Source organism: Dendrobates tinctorius, unplaced genomic scaffold (assembly GCF_039654945.1).
Source record: "Dendrobates tinctorius isolate UK_male_01 unplaced genomic scaffold, ASM3965494v1 ptg000270l, whole genome shotgun sequence".
Lineage (NCBI taxonomy): Eukaryota > Metazoa > Chordata > Amphibia > Anura > Dendrobatidae > Dendrobates > Dendrobates tinctorius.
The window spans coordinates 7,055,001-7,062,500 of record NW_027361937.1 but is presented as its reverse complement, the minus strand read 5'-3'; the positions used below and the strand labels follow the sequence as shown (position 1 = coordinate 7,062,500).

At 49.2% G+C, this 7,500-nt stretch overlaps 5 non-coding genes across 5 annotated transcripts; 3 read left to right on the top strand and 2 right to left on the bottom strand.

Moving 5' to 3' along the window:
* Positions 1-843: 843 nt before the first annotated feature.
* Positions 844-914, top strand: TRNAG-GCC (transfer RNA glycine (anticodon GCC)). Its single transcript has one exon. It is a non-coding gene; the product is annotated as a tRNA-Gly (tRNA).
* A 2,074-nt stretch (positions 915-2,988) lies between these two features.
* Positions 2,989-3,061, bottom strand: TRNAK-CUU (transfer RNA lysine (anticodon CUU)). The gene has a single exon. It is a non-coding gene; the product is annotated as a tRNA-Lys (tRNA).
* A 1,106-nt stretch (positions 3,062-4,167) lies between these two features.
* Positions 4,168-4,240, bottom strand: TRNAK-CUU (transfer RNA lysine (anticodon CUU)). Its single transcript has one exon. It is a non-coding gene; the product is annotated as a tRNA-Lys (tRNA).
* Positions 4,241-4,351: 111 nt separating this feature from the next.
* On the top strand, positions 4,352-4,422 carry TRNAG-GCC (transfer RNA glycine (anticodon GCC)). The gene has a single exon. It is a non-coding gene; the product is annotated as a tRNA-Gly (tRNA).
* Positions 4,423-5,530: 1,108 nt separating this feature from the next.
* TRNAG-GCC (transfer RNA glycine (anticodon GCC)) lies at positions 5,531-5,601 on the top strand. The gene has a single exon. It is a non-coding gene; the product is annotated as a tRNA-Gly (tRNA).
* The last annotated feature ends 1,899 nt before the right edge of the window (positions 5,602-7,500 follow it).

The following is a 7,500-nucleotide window of genomic DNA, read 5'->3' as shown; positions in this document are numbered from 1 at the left end:
CAATATTGTTATGCTCCAGGAAGACATCCAGGGCTCTCTTGATCCCCTCAACTGTGTTCACCATCACCACCTCCTCCTCAGGCAAGGAATTCCAGATTCTCACTGCCCTATCAGTAAAGAATCCTCTTCTATGTTGGTGGAAAAACCTTCTCTCCTCCAGACGCAGAGAATGCCCCCTTGTGACGTCACCTTCCTTGGTAGAAACAGATCCTCCAAGAGATATTTGTATTGTCCCCTTTTATATGGTTATTAGATCACGCCTCAGTCATCTTTTTTCTAGACTAAATAATCCTAATTTTGCTAATCTCTCCGTGTATTGTAGTTCCCCTATCCCCTTTATTCATTTTGTTGCCCTCCTTTGTACTCGCTCTAGTTCCATTATATCCTTCCTGAGCACCGGTGCCCAAAACTGTACACAGTACTCCACATGCGGTCTAACCATTCAGTGTGTAATGGTGATAGCGATTCCTTCTTCCCACGTGTATAACCTTCCATTTATCATTGGTTACCCGCATCTGCCACCTTTCGGCCCAAGTTTCCAACTTATCCAGATCCAGCCATGCGGTTTCTCGTGTTTTGTAGCAGAAGAGGGCATTCCGCAGGCGGTTTTCTGGGATGACGTGGGTTAACACAAGCAGTAAAAGGAGGTAAGAAGCAAGCGCCCAACGTGGGGCTCGAACCCACGAGCCTGAGATTAAGAGTCTCATGCTCTACCGACTGAGCTAGCCGGGCTTCTGACGCCTGCCGGCGCATCGGAGCTGCACGCGGCACGGTCCGGTCGCGCGCAGGTAGCTGTCAGATCCTGGGTGTGGCGGACACCACCGACATCGCAGACGCATCCAAGCATTGGTGGTTCAGTGGTAGAATTCTCGCCTGCCACGCGGGAGGCCCGGGTTCGATTCCCGGCCAATGCAGAGCAGCTCTTTTCCTCGTTTGCTGACCGTTGCATTGCGCCTCCTTTCATCGTTGACTTTACAGACACTTGCAAAAAAGTCTTTGGGCTCTTGCTGCCCTGTTTTCGCTCACCATCCTTTTGGGCCTTCCCTATTCTATATCCTCTGGGGCTAACATAGTTAGCAAGGCCGAAAAAAGACATTTGTCCATCCAGTCCAGCCTACATTCCGTCAGAATCAATCCCCAGATCTACGTCCTTCTAAAGACCCTAAGAACTGTAAGATACAATATTGTTATGCTCCAGGAAGACATCCAGGGCTCTCTTGATCCCCTCAACTGTGTTCACCATCACCACCTCCTCCTCAGGCAAGGAATTCCAGATTCTCACTGCCCTATCAGTAAAGAATCCTCTTCTATGTTGGTGGAAAAACCTTCTCTCCTCCAGACGCAGAGAATGCCCCCTTGTGACGTCACCTTCCTTGGTAGAAACAGATCCTCCAAGAGATATTTGTATTGTCCCCTTTTATATGGTTATTAGATCACGCCTCAGTCATCTTTTTTCTAGACTAAATAATCCTAATTTTGCTAATCTCTCTGTGTATTGTAGTTCCCCTATCCCCTTTATTCATTTTGTTGCCCTCCTTTGTACTCGCTCTAGTTCCATTATATCCTTCCTGAGCACCGGTGCCCAAAACTGTACACAGTACTCCACATGCGGTCTAACCATTCAGTGTGTAATGGTGATAGCGATTCCTTCTTCCCACGTGTATAACCTTCCATTTATCATTGGTTACCCGCATCTGCCACCTTTCGGCCCAAGTTTCCAACTTATCCAGATCCAGCCATGCGGTTTCTCGTGTTTTGTAGCAGAAGAGGGCATTCCGCAGGCGGTTTTCTGGGATGACGTGGGTTAGCACAAGCAGTAAAAGGAGGTAAGAGTCTCCCTGAGATTAAGAGTCTCATGCTCTACCGACTGAGCTAGCCGGGCTTCTGACGCCTGCCGGCGCATCGGAGCTGCACGCGGCACGGTCCGGTCGCGCGCAGGTAGCTGTCAGATCCTGGGTGTGGCGGACACCACCGACATCGCAGACGCATCCAAGCATTGGTTGTTCAGTGGTAGAATTCTCGCCTGCCACGCGGGAGGCCCGGGTTCGATTCCCGGCCAATGCAGAGCAGCTCTTTTCCTCGTTTGCTGACCGTTGCATTGCGCCTCCTTTCATCGTTGACTTTACAGACACTTGCAAAAAAGTCTTTGGGCTCTTGCTGCCCTGTTTTCGCTCACCATCCTTTTGGGCCTTCCCTATTCTATATCCTCTGGGGCTAACATAGTTAGCAAGGCCGAAAAAAGACATTTGTCCATCCAGTCCAGCCTACATTCCGTCAGAATCAATCCCCAGATCTACGTCCTTGTAAAGACCCTAAGAACTGTAAGATACAATATTGTTATGCTCCAGGAAGACATCCAGGGCTCTCTTGATCCCCTCAACTGTGTTCACCATCACCACCTCCTCCTCAGGCAAGGAATTCCAGATTCTCACTGCCCTATCAGTAAAGAATCCTCTTCTATGTTGGTGGAAAAACCTTCTCTCCTCCAGACGCAGAGAATGCCCCCTTGTGACGTCACCTTCCTTGGTAGAAACAGATCCTCCAAGAGATATTTGTATTGTCCCCTTTTATATGGTTATTAGATCACGCCTCAGTCATCTTTTTTCTAGACTAAATAATCCTAATTTTGCTAATCTCTCTGTGTATTGTAGTTCCCCTATCCCCTTTATTCATTTTGTTGCCCTCCTTTGTACTCGCTCTAGTTCCATTATATCCTTCCTGAGCACCGGTGCCCAAAACTGTACACAGTACTCCACATGCGGTCTAACCATTCAGTGTGTAATGGTGATAGCGATTCCTTCTTCCCACGTGTATAACCTTCCATTTATCATTGGTTACCCGCATCTGCCACCTTTCGGCCCAAGTTTCCAACTTATCCAGATCCAGCCATGCGGTTTCTCGTGTTTTGTAGCAGAGGAGGGCATTCCGCAGGCGGTTTTCTGGGATGACGTGGGTTAGCACAAGCAGTAAAAGGAGGTAAGAAGCAAGCGCCCAACGTGGGGCTCGAACCCACGACCCTGAGATTAAGAGTCTCATGCTCTACCGACTGAGCTAGCCGGGCTTCTGACGCCTGCCGGCGCATCGGAGCTGCACGCGGCACGGTCCGGTCGCGCGCAGGTAGCTGTCAGATCCTGGGTGTGGCGGACACCACCGACATCGCAGACGCATCCAAGCATTGGTTGTTCAGTGGTAGAATTCTCGCCTGCCACGCGGGAGGCCCGGGTTCGATTCCCGGCCAATGCAGAGCAGCTCTTTTCCTCGTTTGCTGACCGTTGCATTGCGCCTCCTTTCATCGTTGACTTTACAGACACTTGCAAAAAAGTCTTTGGGCTCTTGCTGCCCTGTTTTCGCTCACCATCCTTTTGGGCCTTCCCTATTCTATATCCTCTGGGGCTAACATAGTTAGCAAGGCCGAAAAAAGACATTTGTCCATCCAGTCCAGCCTACATTCCGTCAGAATCAATCCCCAGATCTACGTCCTTCTAAAGACCCTAAGAACTGTAAGATACAATATTGTTATGCTCCAGGAAGACATCCAGGGCTCTCTTGATCCCCTCAACTGTGTTCACCATCACCACCTCCTCCTCAGGCAAGGAATTCCAGATTCTCACTGCCCTATCAGTAAAGAATCCTCTTCTATGTTGGTGGAAAAACCTTCTCTCCTCCAGACGCAGAGAATGCCCCCTTGTGACGTCACCTTCCTTGGTAGAAACAGATCCTCCAAGAGATATTTGTATTGTCCCCTTTTATATGGTTATTAGATCACGCCTCAGTCATCTTTTTTCTAGACTAAATAATCCTAATTTTGCTAATCTCTCTGTGTATTGTAGTTCCCCTATCCCCTTTATTCATTTTGTTGCCCTCCTTTGTACTCGCTCTAGTTCCATTATATCCTTCCTGAGCACCGGTGCCCAAAACTGTACACAGTACTCCACATGCGGTCTAACCATTCAGTGTGTAATGGTGATAGCGATTCCTTCTTCCCACGTGTATAACCTTCCATTTATCATTGGTTACCCGCATCTGCCACCTTTCGGCCCAAGTTTCCAACTTATCCAGATCCAGCCATGCGGTTTCTCGTGTTTTGTAGCAGAAGAGGGCATTCCGCAGGCGGTTTTCTGGGATGACGTGGGTTAGCACAAGCAGTAAAAGGAGGTAAGAAGCAAGCGCCCAACGTGGGGCTCGAACCCACGACCCTGAGATTAAGAGTCTCATGCTCTACCGACTGAGCTAGCCGGGCTTCTGACGCCTGCCGGCGCATCGGAGCTGCACGCGGCACGGTCCGGTCGCGCGCAGGTAGCTGTCAGATCCTGGGTGTGGCGGACACCACCGACATCGCAGACGCATCCAAGCATTGGTGGTTCAGTGGTAGAATTCTCGCCTGCCACGCGGGAGGCCCGGGTTAGATTCCCGGCCAATGCAGAGCAGCTCTTTTCCTCGTTTGCTGACCGTTGCATTGCGCCTCCTTTCATCGTTGACTTTACAGACACTTGCAAAAAAGTCTTTGGGCTCTTGCTGCCCTGTTTTCGCTCACCATCCTTTTGGGCCTTCCCTATTCTATATCCTCTGGGGCTAACATAGTTAGCAAGGCCGAAAAAAGACATTTGTCCATCCAGTCCAGCCTACATTCCGTCAGAATCAATCCCCAGATCTACGTCCTTCTAAAGACCCTAAGAACTGTAAGATACAATATTGTTATGCTCCAGGAAGACATCCAGGGCTCTCTTGATCCCCTCAACTGTGTTCACCATCACCACCTCCTCCTCAGGCAAGGAATTCCAGATTCTCACTGCCCTATCAGTAAAGAATCCTCTTCTATGTTGGTGGAAAAACCTTCTCTCCTCCAGACGCAGAGAATGCCCCCTTGTGACGTCACCTTCCTTGGTAGAAACAGATCCTCCAAGAGATATTTGTATTGTCCCCTTTTATATGGTTATTAGATCACGCCTCAGTCATCTTTTTTCTAGACTAAATAATCCTAATTTTGCTAATCTCTCCGTGTATTGTAGTTCCCCTATCCCCTTTATTCATTTTGTTGCCCTCCTTTGTACTCGCTCTAGTTCCATTATATCCTTCCTGAGCACCGGTGCCCAAAACTGTACACAGTACTCCACATGCGGTCTAACCATTCAGTGTGTAATGGTGATAGCGATTCCTTCTTCCCACGTGTATAACCTTCCATTTATCATTGGTTACCCGCATCTGCCACCTTTCGGCCCAAGTTTCCAACTTATCCAGATCCAGCCATGCGGTTTCTCGTGTTTTGTAGCAGAAGAGGGCATTCCGCAGGCGGTTTTCTGGGATGACGTGGGTTAACACAAGCAGTAAAAGGAGGTAAGAAGCAAGCGCCCAACGTGGGGCTCGAACCCACGAGCCTGAGATTAAGAGTCTCATGCTCTACCGACTGAGCTAGCCGGGCTTCTGACGCCTGCCGGCGCATCGGAGCTGCACGCGGCACGGTCCGGTCGCGCGCAGGTAGCTGTCAGATCCTGGGTGTGGCGGACACCACCGACATCGCAGACGCATCCAAGCATTGGTGGTTCAGTGGTAGAATTCTCGCCTGCCACGCGGGAGGCCCGGGTTCGATTCCCGGCCAATGCAGAGCAGCTCTTTTCCTCGTTTGCTGACCGTTGCATTGCGCCTCCTTTCATCGTTGACTTTACAGACACTTGCAAAAAAGTCTTTGGGCTCTTGCTGCCCTGTTTTCGCTCACCATCCTTTTGGGCCTTCCCTATTCTATATCCTCTGGGGCTAACATAGTTAGCAAGGCCGAAAAAAGACATTTGTCCATCCAGTCCAGCCTACATTCCGTCAGAATCAATCCCCAGATCTACGTCCTTCTAAAGACCCTAAGAACTGTAAGATACAATATTGTTATGCTCCAGGAAGACATCCAGGGCTCTCTTGATCCCCTCAACTGTGTTCACCATCACCACCTCCTCCTCAGGCAAGGAATTCCAGATTCTCACTGCCCTATCAGTAAAGAATCCTCTTCTATGTTGGTGGAAAAACCTTCTCTCCTCCAGACGCAGAGAATGCCCCCTTGTGACGTCACCTTCCTTGGTAGAAACAGATCCTCCAAGAGATATTTGTATTGTCCCCTTTTATATGGTTATTAGATCACGCCTCAGTCATCTTTTTTCTAGACTAAATAATCCTAATTTTGCTAATCTCTCTGTGTATTGTAGTTCCCCTATCCCCTTTATTCATTTTGTTGCCCTCCTTTGTACTCGCTCTAGTTCCATTATATCCTTCCTGAGCACCGGTGCCCAAAACTGTACACAGTACTCCACATGCGGTCTAACCATTCAGTGTGTAATGGTGATAGCGATTCCTTCTTCCCACGTGTATAACCTTCCATTTATCATTGGTTACCCGCATCTGCCACCTTTCGGCCCAAGTTTCCAACTTATCCAGATCCAGCCATGCGGTTTCTCGTGTTTTGTAGCAGAAGAGGGCATTCCGCAGGCGGTTTTCTGGGATGACGTGGGTTAGCACAAGCAGTAAAAGGAGGTAAGAGTCTCCCTGAGATTAAGAGTCTCATGCTCTACCGACTGAGCTAGCCGGGCTTCTGACGCCTGCCGGCGCATCGGAGCTGCACGCGGCACGGTCCGGTCGCGCGCAGGTAGCTGTCAGATCCTGGGTGTGGCGGACACCACCGACATCGCAGACGCATCCAAGCATTGGTTGTTCAGTGGTAGAATTCTCGCCTGCCACGCGGGAGGCCCGGGTTCGATTCCCGGCCAATGCAGAGCAGCTCTTTTCCTCGTTTGCTGACCGTTGCATTGCGCCTCCTTTCATCGTTGACTTTACAGACACTTGCAAAAAAGTCTTTGGGCTCTTGCTGCCCTGTTTTCGCTCACCATCCTTTTGGGCCTTCCCTATTCTATATCCTCTGGGGCTAACATAGTTAGCAAGGCCGAAAAAAGACATTTGTCCATCCAGTCCAGCCTACATTCCGTCAGAATCAATCCCCAGATCTACGTCCTTGTAAAGACCCTAAGAACTGTAAGATACAATATTGTTATGCTCCAGGAAGACATCCAGGGCTCTCTTGATCCCCTCAACTGTGTTCACCATCACCACCTCCTCCTCAGGCAAGGAATTCCAGATTCTCACTGCCCTATCAGTAAAGAATCCTCTTCTATGTTGGTGGAAAAACCTTCTCTCCTCCAGACGCAGAGAATGCCCCCTTGTGACGTCACCTTCCTTGGTAGAAACAGATCCTCCAAGAGATATTTGTATTGTCCCCTTTTATATGGTTATTAGATCACGCCTCAGTCATCTTTTTTCTAGACTAAATAATCCTAATTTTGCTAATCTCTCTGTGTATTGTAGTTCCCCTATCCCCTTTATTCATTTTGTTGCCCTCCTTTGTACTCGCTCTAGTTCCATTATATCCTTCCTGAGCACCGGTGCCCAAAACTGTACACAGTACTCCACATGCGGTCTAACCATTCAGTGTGTAATGGTGATAGCGATTCCTTCTTCCCACGTGTA